This window comes from Castor canadensis, chromosome 11 (genome assembly GCF_047511655.1).
Source record: "Castor canadensis chromosome 11, mCasCan1.hap1v2, whole genome shotgun sequence".
Lineage (NCBI taxonomy): Eukaryota > Metazoa > Chordata > Mammalia > Rodentia > Castoridae > Castor > Castor canadensis.
This window is the reverse complement of record NC_133396.1, coordinates 61,991,598-62,002,787: the sequence shown is the minus strand read 5'-3', so window position 1 is coordinate 62,002,787 and position 11,190 is coordinate 61,991,598. Positions and strand designations below refer to the sequence as shown.

General features: G+C 45.8%; 1 pseudogene; it reads left to right on the top strand.

Annotated features, from left to right (window-relative positions):
- The first annotated feature begins 1,472 nt into the window (after window positions 1-1,472).
- Window positions 1,473-11,190, top strand: part of LOC141413633 (NACHT, LRR and PYD domains-containing protein 1-like) — a 125,402-nt pseudogene continuing 115,684 nt past the window's right edge.

Below are 11,190 nucleotides of genomic sequence, written 5' to 3'. Positions count from 1 at the left end.
TATTAAGAGCTTTTGCTGAATTGGAGTCTTGGCCACCTTATGATGTCCCATTTAATAGATGAGCAAACAAAGACTCAGAGAAATGAACTCACTGCTCAGGAAGTCAGGGACTAAGAAAGCAATGGGCTGCAACTCTCAGGCCTGGGCCACTCCAGCCCAGAGCAAATCAAGGCATCATGACAAACTCTAGGTGTGATTTCACAATAGCTGACGAGTTGGCCAACTCCTTCAACCTCCAGTTGTGGAACACTGCCAATTTGACAAAGCATGGAGAACATCTATGTGGGGATCCCTGATGCTCATTTTTACAGTGATGAGGCAGGAGCTATTCTGTTTCCAGTGCACACACAACCAAGGAGCCTGGGATACACATAGCAGTGGCCCTTGGAGCCAGGCATGATGAGCAATAGGAATCAAGAAGTCTCCCCAAACCATGGGAGGCTGGAAAAGATGCTCCCAGCTCAATCTAATGTTTTCCACTAAGGAGTTGCCTTGGCAAACTCATCTCCCTGCCCCAATCCTGAGAGCCAAGCCCAGTCCCAATCCTCACTAGAGAGTCTACACCTTGGTTCTGCAGGCTCTGGCTGATGGGTGATAGGTGGCAGGTAGGTGTGTGCACCTGTGTGCTGTATGTGTCTGCACTTGCTGCAGCACAGGCTTGTCCTTGTCCCTCTCCTCCCCTGACATGCCCTTCATTGGTTTCCCCTGCTCTGGGTTCTTTCTGCTCTAGAGTTTTCTCCCTGCTCGGTGTCCCAGAGCCCAGAGAGTTCTGAAAAGACCTGCAAATGGACAGCACTGAGCTCAGTCCTGGGCTCTGAGCCCACCTCTTGCAGTGCCTCACCCACAAATTACTTCCTGTCACTGGTGATAATCAAGGATTAATCCCAGGAGCTCAGATCCCAGGAATCTGGGTCCCAGAAAGAATTAGAAGGGATTAGAAAGAATCTGAGTAACACAAAAGAGTGAGTGCCATTCACACTGTCCTCTCAGCCTCCTATGTCTCAACCTCTCATCCCTGCAGTCTTCCATCCCTCCAGCTTCCCATCACTTCATTCTCCCACCTCAAACTCCTATACCCCAGCTTCCCATCCCTTCATCCTCCCATCCCCGCATCCTCCCATCCCCATCCTCTGAAACTTCCATTCTCCCATTCCCCTACCCTCACATCCCTTCTTCCTCCCAATTCTTTATCCTCTCATCCTTTCATGCTCCCATCCCTCTGTCCTGCCACCTCCTTATTCTCCCATTCCAATCTCACTATCACCCTTGCTGACTAGACCTGGGCCTTTCACAGCACCCCAACATGATTTGACCTCTTCCTGTGTCTCCCAGTCTCCTCAGGGTTCCTCCCTCCCATGGCTTTTCCTACCACTCCCCTTCTCCTCCCTCCTCCCAACTCATATATTAGCAAATGCCCAGGGTTTACAAAAATGGGTTCTAAATGCTGAGTAGGAGTTGTTTATCAGGTAAAGATGGCCAACAGATCCCAGCATCAGCTGGCCTATTACTTGGGGCTACTGAAGGAGGAGGAGTTGATAGAGTTCCAGCTTCAGCTACCAAACAAAACACTCTCCAAGAGCTTTTCTGGTACCAAATCAGTTCAGCCAGAGATGGCAAATAGCATGAAGGTGGCCTCATGCCTGGTGGCTCAGTATGGGGATCAACTGGCCTAGGACCTGACCCTCTAGACCTTGGAGCAGATGGACCTGAGACTGCAGTGCATTCGGGCCCAAGGAAGAAGAAACTTTGATGCTGAGTGAGTAGACAAAGGCACCCAATCCACCCCATTAGGACCCTACTGCCACCATTGAGTCCCTTCACCGGGTCCTCCTCAGTTAGTGACTTGGATTGCCCTATCAAAGGAGGCCCAGGACCCGGTTTAGGCTGGAGCTGGAAGATGTCCAGTAGATCCAAGTCACCCACCCTCCTCTACTCAAGTGCATTCCCAAGTCCCCAAGTGATCCCCCACAGCACCTGGGAGGGTGTTGCAGAGGGGAGAGGGTGGGATTCAGAAGACACTGAAAGGGGAAGACATGGGTTCAAGTCCAGATCCAAAAAAGGAGCACTTTCTTGGCACTGAAATTATGAACACAGGCTTGAAAGCTGGGCAATGGCAGGCCGCAGTCTTGGTACCACCACCGTTAGAAAATCACTTCATCACTCGCTGTCTACTCCATCTGTAAAATATAAGAGTAAGTGCTTGCCTGCTTGGGATTGTGAGTGTTAAAAGACATAGCCCATGTTAAACCTTTACCAGAGTCCAATGCTCAATAAAATAAATATAAGCTCTTGCTATTGCTGCTACTTCTGCTGCTCCTACTACTATTCACAGCCCTGGAAAACAAAAGTTCATATGGGAGAGAAGTAGAGCAGAGCTAGGAGAGTGACATAAATTTTCTGGACCCCAGATCAGGGCTGTTTCCCAATGAAGCTGAGAGCATGATTTTTCTGATGAGCCTGAGGAGGGTGTGAAGGTTGCAGTGGGTTCTTAGATATTTTCTTGACAGCTCTCTACATAGACAGGGGACCTGAGCAATATGAAGAATCCCTGGCTTCTGCTTCTGTCCCTCTAGAAGACCTCAACCTCTCTGTCTCCTTCCTTAACCCATTCTCTCTCATTCATTGGTTCCCCAAGCACACCAAAAATGGAGTCCCCCAGTTGTCCCCCTCCACAGCAGTGCTGAGCTCACAGAGCACTGAGTCCCTGGGACAGCCCCCCAGAACTCATAAGAATTTTGATGAGGCTACCTGATATGTCTAGTATGTTAGAAAACTGAGGCTTAACTATATGTCAGACAAAGGACTGATAACCAGAATATATAGGGAACTTAAAAAACTAAATTCTCCCAAAACTAATGAACCAATAAAGAAATGGGCAAGTGAACTAAACAGAACTTTCTCAAAAGAAGAAATTCAAATGGCCAAAAAACACATGAAAAAATGCTCACCATCTCTAGCAATAAAGGAAATGCAAATTAAAACCACGCTAAGATTCCACCTCACCCCTGTTAGAATAGCCATCATCAGCAACACCACCAACAACAGGTGTTGGTGAGGATGCGGGGAAAAAGGAACCCTCTTACACTGTTGGTGGGAATGTAAACTAGTACAACCACTCTGGAAAAAAATTTGGAGGCTACTTAAAAAGCTAGACATTGATCTTCCATTTGATCCAGCAATACCACTCTTGGGGATATATCCAAAAGACTGTGACACAGGTTACTCCAGAGGCACCTGCACACCCATGTTTATTGCGACACTATTCACAATAGCCAAATTATGGAAACAGCCAAGATGCCCCACCACTGATGAATGGATTAAGAAAATGTGGTATTTATACACAATGGAATTTTATGCAGCCATGAAGAAGTACGAAATGTTATCATTCGCTGGTAAATAGATGGAATTGGAGAACACCATTCTGAGTGAGGTTAGCCTGGCCCAAAGGACCAAAAATCGTATGTTCTCCCTCATATGTGGACATTAGATCAAGGGCAAACACAACAATGGGATTAGACTGTGAGCACATGATAAAAGCAAGAGCACACAAGGGAGGGGTGAGGATAGGTAAGACACCTAAAAAACTAGCTAGCATTTGTTGCCCTTAATGCAGAGAAACTAAAGCAGATACCTTAAAAGCAACTGAGGCCAATAGGAAAAGGGGAACAAGTACTAGAGAAAAGGTTAGATCAAAAAGAATTAACCTAGAAGGTAACATCCACACACAGGAAATCAATGTGAGTCAATGCCCTGTATAGCTATCCTTATCTCAACCAGCAAAAACCCTTGTTCCTTCCTGTTATTGCTTATACTCTCTCTACAACAAAATTAGAAATAAGGGCAAAATAGTTTCTGCTGGGTATTGAGGGGGCGGGGGGAAGAGGGAGGGGGCGGAGTGGGTGGTAAGGGAGGGGGTGGGGGCAGGGGGGAGAAATGAACCAAGCCTTGTATGCACAAATGAATAATAAAAGAAAAAAAAAAGAAAACTGAGGCTTTTGACATTGGGAGCCCCGGGTGGGACTGTCAATCTGCTGGCAGGTCTCCACAGGTGTGCATGTACTTGCATAGAGACCTGGGAGGAAGGACAGAGGAGCCAACATGAGATTGTGAGAATAATAGGGCTGGAAATTATCTTTTGTGGATCTTCCAGTGCTGAGACTTCTCTTCGCCCTCAAATAACAGTTAGGGAGACCGAGACCCATGTGGATCAGGCAGTGAGTCTTACTGGGCTCGTGCCCAGGCAGAGCTTATTTATCATCTTGGGTGCTTGAAGATCTCTGTGTCAGGGTGGTTCAGAAGTTCCAAGGAAGGTTCTATTTGCCAGATGGACCCCCCCCCCCAAGAAGAAGTTAGGCCCATCTCTCAGCCCAGCCAGTTCTCTGTTCAGTCTTCTGTCATTTTAGTCTCAATCACCCAGACTACAAACCTCAACTACCCCCTTGCCACTTCCTCTTCCCATAGCAGCATTAGTGTGGCCACCATTTTCTCAGTGCAGAAGAGCTAGAAAGAACAGCTCAGGTGCCGAAGCTCACAGCACTTTAGGGGCAGCACCAGGACTAGAATCTAGAATAATCCATGCCTGTAGCACTGATTTCCTCCTCTAACATACCATTGTTTTGTCAAAGTTACACCTACCTTTCTTTCCCTTTTCCCTTCCTTCTATGCCCACTCTTGCCCAACCCACCTGTAGCTATGGTGGCTACTGGCTCACACTCCACTGCCCTCAGGTTTACGCTGACCTCATCCATTGCTGTGTGATGTGGAACAAGTCTCTCCACCCCAATCTGCATCTCATTTTCTCATCCAAGCGTTCATCTTACTGAGTTTTCACTCTGCATGCCAACTGCAATCCACAATGCAGAATTTGAACTTCTTCAAGCTCCACATAAAATATCCACTTGCACAAAGGTCTGAGTGAAGACTCTACTGAAGATATTGTAGATGTTAAGTTGCTCACATCTCCCTTATACTCCCACCAGCATTCTCTCTCTTGCCCTTAATCAGTCAGTACCCAACTTCACCAGCTATTCTCTGTGTCACAGCAACTTCCCACAACTTGCATGGCCCAAGTTTCAGAGACTAGCAAAAGTATGCCTGCCAGTTAAGATACTGTGCTCCCTAGAATGCAGCAGAGTAACTGTTCATTGTTACTTGAGAGAGGGTGCTCAGCCACAATGGTTTATCAAAGTCTTCCTACCTAATGCACACTGTACTCTTATCAAGATGTTTCAGACCAGCTACAAAGTAAAGAAAATTGTTTATCTACCTTTACATACTTTAAAAATGAGATTATCAATAACAGAACTGTGAAAATTTGTTATGGTTTAGATGTGAAGTGTCCCCCAAAAGGCTCATGTGTTGAAGGCTTGTAGTCCAGCTGAATGATCCAATCACCGGGCAGCGATTGGATCGTGAGAGTAATTAGATCATAGAGGTTCTGACCTAAACAATGAATTCATCCATTGAGAATTCATAACTTAATAGCATTTTTGGGTGTGGTAGAAAGTAGAAGGTGGGGCCTGGTTAGAGGAGGTAGATGGCTGGAGCCATGTCTTTGAAGGGTATGTCTTGTCCTTCCAGTGCTTTACTGCTTCCTGGCTGCCATGAGGGGAGCAGCCTTGTCTGCCATGCTTTCTCACTGCCATGAAATTCTGCATCACTTTAATCTGAAAACCATACAACTAGCTAAACTTGGACTGAAACAATAAGGTAAAACCTTTCCTGCTTTTGTTTCTCTTAAATATTACTCACAGTGATAGAAACCAATGAACACAGAGTTCGGAATGTATGTCTGACAGATCCAATGTCTCTAATTCGATTATATAAGATTGCTTGCAGAGCTGCTGTATTAGCATCTATCAATCCATATCATCATCTAGTGAGTAGGAAGTAGGAAGATATGATGCCTACTCCCTCCCATCCAATAAAGAGTTGGAACAGATTGTTTGCAGTCACTAAAACTAATATTGTAATAAGGAAAAATAGTAGATACCTTAAAAATCAGTTAATATTTGGGTCTGAGTGCATATATCATATGCAAAATTCCATGACTGACTATGTTATAAATAGTGCAACTGGAATAAATATTAAGGAAAAGTAATCCAGTTTAAGGCTTAATGTAAGTTTTTAGTGTGAATGGTAATTCACTGTCAGTTAGAGATGGTTTCATTGCTTAAGTGAATAAATATTTCATATTAGTAATATGCTAAAGATAAATGCTAATTTATTAGAAAATTTGATGGAAGTTTTTATGTATTGGGGTTAATTGATGCTTTTGAAAGTGTTTGTTATAGATATCATAACTGGAAAAAGTAAAATGTAAACATAATAATTATAGAAGATAAAATATTTATGACTTTTATTTGGAGCTGAACCAATTTTTTGGTTCCTAAGACTAATGAATAACATATCCTTTAAAAGTTAAGAAAGTCATATTTTTACAAGTAGATACATGACTTACCAGTTCTTCCTTTTTTTCTTGGTAAATAAGAACATCTCGTTTTCTATATTGTATTCATAACCTAATGTTTTTATTAAACATTATGTAGAGAAAAAAGTATGTCCAAAAGACAATGATCAGTGACTAGACATTTCTTTCCTGGCATTCCCTCTATTCCACCCCATTGCTGTATCAAGTGCAGCATACGGCTTGGATTGGTGCTTAAATTTATTCAGTTTTAAAATGAATGAATGAACGCTATTCTATACCTTCTTATTCCATCTTCCCTCCATTATTTAGAGGAAGATACCACAACCAGGGGAGAGAGAAGCCCTGTCCCACACAGTCCTGGAAAATGAGTGTTTGCACCAAAAATTCACACAGCTACTACTTCTAGAAAAACCTCACCACAGAGGCCGGGAGCCCCAGATCTTGGAAAGCTGGCATCAGGATGAAGTGCAGGAGCAAGGACACCTGACTGAGATCTCAGACATGTTTGACCCAAGCCCTGGTACCCAGGAAGAACCTCGGATAGTCGTTCTACATGGGACTGCTGGAATTGGGAAGTCAACATTGGCCAGGCAGGTGAGGGGAGCCTGGAAGGGAGGCCAGCTGTACAGGGACCACTTCCAACATGTCTTCTACTTCAGCTGCATGGAGCTGGCACAGTGTGGGTTGCTGAGTCTGGCTGAACTCATCACAAAACACTGGGCAGCCTCTGAACCTCCCATTCGACAGATCCTGTCTAGGCCAGAGAATCTGCTCTTCGTACTGGATGGTGTGGATGAGTTAAAATAGGTTCTGCTGGAACCCATTTAAGATGGAGACTGCTCCAATCTTTTTCTGCACTCAAGCCAGCCTCAGCCAGTACACAAGCTGCTGGGAAGTTTACTTTGGAAATCCATGCTTCCTGAAGCTTCCTTCCTGATCATAGCCAAAACCACAGCTCAGGGGAACTCATTCTTTCCTTGAAGAAGTCACATTGGGTGGAAGTCCTGGGCTTCTCTGAGTCCAGCAAGAAGGAATATTTCTACAAATATTTCCCAGAGGAAGGCCAAGCAAGTAGAGCCTTTAGCTTGGTTGAATCAAACCCAGCACTCCTGACCCTGGATCTCGTGCCCTAGGTGTCCTGGCTGGTCTGCACTTGTCTGAAGCAGCAGATGGAGCAGGGGCAAGAGCTCCCACTGACCTTCCAGACCACCATGGCCCTCTATCTGTACTACTTTGCCCAAGCTCATCCAGCTCAGGAGGGTCTGCTTTCTGGCTGCTGAAGGCACCTGGCAAAGAAAGATCCTGTTTAGTGAAGATGACCTCAAGAAGCACAGGTTAGATTGGTCTATTGTGGCCAATTTCTGAAGATGGGCATTTTTCAAAAGCACCCCAGCTCTCTCTGAGTATCAGCTTTGTTCACCTGTGTCTCCAGGAGTTCTTTGCAGCTATGTCCTGTGCCTTGGGAGATGAATAAGAGAGAAATGAACATCCTAACTGCCTCAGAGATAAGGAAAAGTTTCTAAAAATGGTCAAAAAGCATAGCCTGCTTTGGACACCAACCATGTGCTTCCCGTTTGGACTTTTAAGTGAACAGGGGACAAGAGAGATGGAGAACATCTCGCCTGCCAGCTCCCTCCAGAGAGGAAGTGAAGCTGGTACACTGGGCAAGGTGAAAGCCTTGCTCCTGCTGCCATATTCTCTGGATTTTCTCTACTGTGTGTATGGGACTCTGGATGAGGAGCTCCTAGCCCAGGCTATGGTGCATTTCCAAGGAATAAGATTGTGTATGTGGACAGACATGGGGCTCCCGGTGGTCACTTTCTGCATTAAATTCTGCAGCCATGTGAAAAAGCTTCAACTGAATGAGGGTGGACAGCAGGGACAAGCTGCTACCCCTGGGATAGTTCTGTGAGTATCCAATCCTCCCCTAACTCCATCTCCTCTGTGGGTCCCACAGAGCCACATGATCTGAGCACTGGGGACACTCTCAGCCTGGTCCAGGGGCTACAGGATGGAGCTCACCAGTGACTTCTAATTGCCCAACCTGACCACCATCCTCTACCCACTTGAGATCTTTTGCATGCCTGATTGTGGACAGGCCCTACCTTGTAGGCTGCCTCCCCTCCTACCTCTGAGACCACCACCCATCTTCTCTGCTGGACACTTTCCCACCTTCATACTGACCTTCACATTGGCCCACCTGTCCCAAAGTCTATACAGCTCATCTACCTCTGCACCTCTCTCTTGATTTGCTTTCCTTCTGAGAAATTGTTCACTCAGCTGCTTCAGGCACCCCTACCCCATGACAATGACCTTGGCCCTAACATCTTCCCCCATCACTTCAGAATGTGTGTGTCTGAGAGAAAGTCCTCTATATTTCCCTGCAGAACTGACTTCCTTGTACCAGTCAATGATGCCACTATTGCCCCAGGCTCTCACCCTGAAACATCTCTGAGCAAAAATGAGTAGCTCTCTTAACCACCCTGCACCCACCATCATGAGAGCCCCCCTCTCAGGCTCCCTGCCCCTGTGGCAGCACTGACCACTCAGTATCAGTGTCTCTCTCTCCCTTAGATGATTCACTCCATAAATGTTCACTGAGCCCTGAGTTATGCCAGGTCCTGCCAATCCCAAATTGAAAAACACAATCCCTACACTAAGGAGAGAAAGACAGACATCCACCCAGGAATTGCAATCCAGTGTGACACCTGCAATAGTAGAGATACAACCAAGGTACCACAGCAGCCTGAGGAAGGGAGTGATCACAGAAGTGGACCATAAAAAGAGAGCTTTTCAGAGGTGGAAATGGCTTGAGTCTTCTATTTTTAGAGTTTTTAAGTTTTTTCTTGTGATGAAACCTATATTCCAGCTAGGTGTGGATTACACCTATAATCTCATTGTAGGGTGTAATGAGGCAGAACACTTGAGGTCAGGAATTCAAGACCATCCTAGACCTGAGCACAGTAGCTCATGCCTATAAACCTCGCTACTTGGGAGGCTAAGATGAGGTATATCGAGGTTCAAGGCCTGCCCAGGCAAAAAGCTGACAAGATCCCATATCAATAGAAAAAGCTGCACCTGGTGGCACATACTTGCCATTCAAGCTATGGCAGGAAGTGTAAAATAGGAGGACCTGCTACTTTAGAGGTCGCAGATTCTTTCTCAGTCTCTCTCTCTCTCTCTCTCTCTCTCTCTCTCTCTCTCTCATTTCTTCATTTTTCTTTCATTGGTGCTGAAGCTGGGAGAGAGTTTCAAGCAGGGAAGAATACCCTTCCTCCCAAACCACCTGACTCTCACCTAATCTCCCCCTCCTTGCCCTCCTCACTTCTCTCTGTATGACTCTAACACCGCCACACTTCCCACTCCTCGGTGACCTCCTGTAAGGGCCCTTCACCAATTCCACTCCACACACTCAACACCAGCTCCAATTTCTGCAGGGATGGGCGTAAGCCCTGGCTTCTCCATCTGGCTCTCCATGGCGACTTGGTTGCCAGCCATTCTCGCCTTTGGTGTCCCTATCTCTCCCCATCCCTCTCACTCTCCGGCCATTTGGTCCCTGGTGAGTCTGGCCCCTGGCTATGTAGGTTAGAAACACCTATGGCCCCAGGTTCATTTTTCCAGTTTTGCAAGTTTTCTCCCTAGAAAAAACTTCTTAACCTTGGCCAAAGGCAATACCCACTCTAAAATTCCCTCTGACTCACCCCTGTGGTATCTTTTACACAGCCTTACTAAACTGGGCCTAAAGGGCAATCTAAAACCAAAAACCTCATCTGTTTTTCTACAAAAATTTAAAACTTTTAATCCCAATGTCCTCCGAGACCTTAACAACTTTATCATGAGAAACAGCAAGAGGCTCCCTATCTCCAGGCTTTCTTATACCTCAAATTCCAACCCCTACCTTTGTTCAGACTGCTGGGGCATAGAGGTTTGACTCCAGCTCTCTGCTGTCACAACCTGAAAAGCGATGGACAGCAGCAGCTCTTCCCAGTTTCACTCTTGGGCCCTAAATGGAGGTTAGAGTCTTTCTCCCCCATTCTCTGCTGCTTCTCCCTCCCTTTTCACTGCTCTATATCTCCCACCCTTTCCTTTCTTTCCTTTCTTTGACAACTCCATCAGGGACCACTCCCCATCGCTGGACCCTCCATCCAACACTGGTCTTCAATTTGGTGAGTTTTCCCCTTCCTCTGGGTTTCTCTCTAGTCCTATTGTGAATGTCCTACTGTGAACCACAGAAGCACCAACCAAGCAAGAGACTTTCTCCATCCACCAACTGGGTGGGCTCACCTGTTATTTTCTGGGGATGCCTAGAAAATATACAGGTACACTTTCTCAGAGGCATATCATAGATTATCAGTAGGTAGTAAAGACATTCCTGCCCTATGACATGTCTGTCCTACCGGGTAGGACCACTGCGGGGATTACTCACCACCATTTTCCACAAAAATGGACCAGAAATCCCTTAGGGACAGTCCACTGGGATGTCCCCTCCAAAACCTCCAGGACCTGGGTCTCACAGGAATCTTAAACCTAAACTGAGTTTCTACTGTAACACAGTCTGACACCAATATAAATTGGACAATAATAACTATTGACAAAAACAGGATACTTTCAATTTCCAAATTCAGCATGATCTCAAAAACTTTTTCCGATGCTATGGGACACGGTGTGGGGTACCCCTATATCTAGCTTTGTTTTTCTCCCCTCTAGACTCTCCCTCTGTCAATCTTGTTTGCCTGATCATATTTGCCTCCTAAACAAAA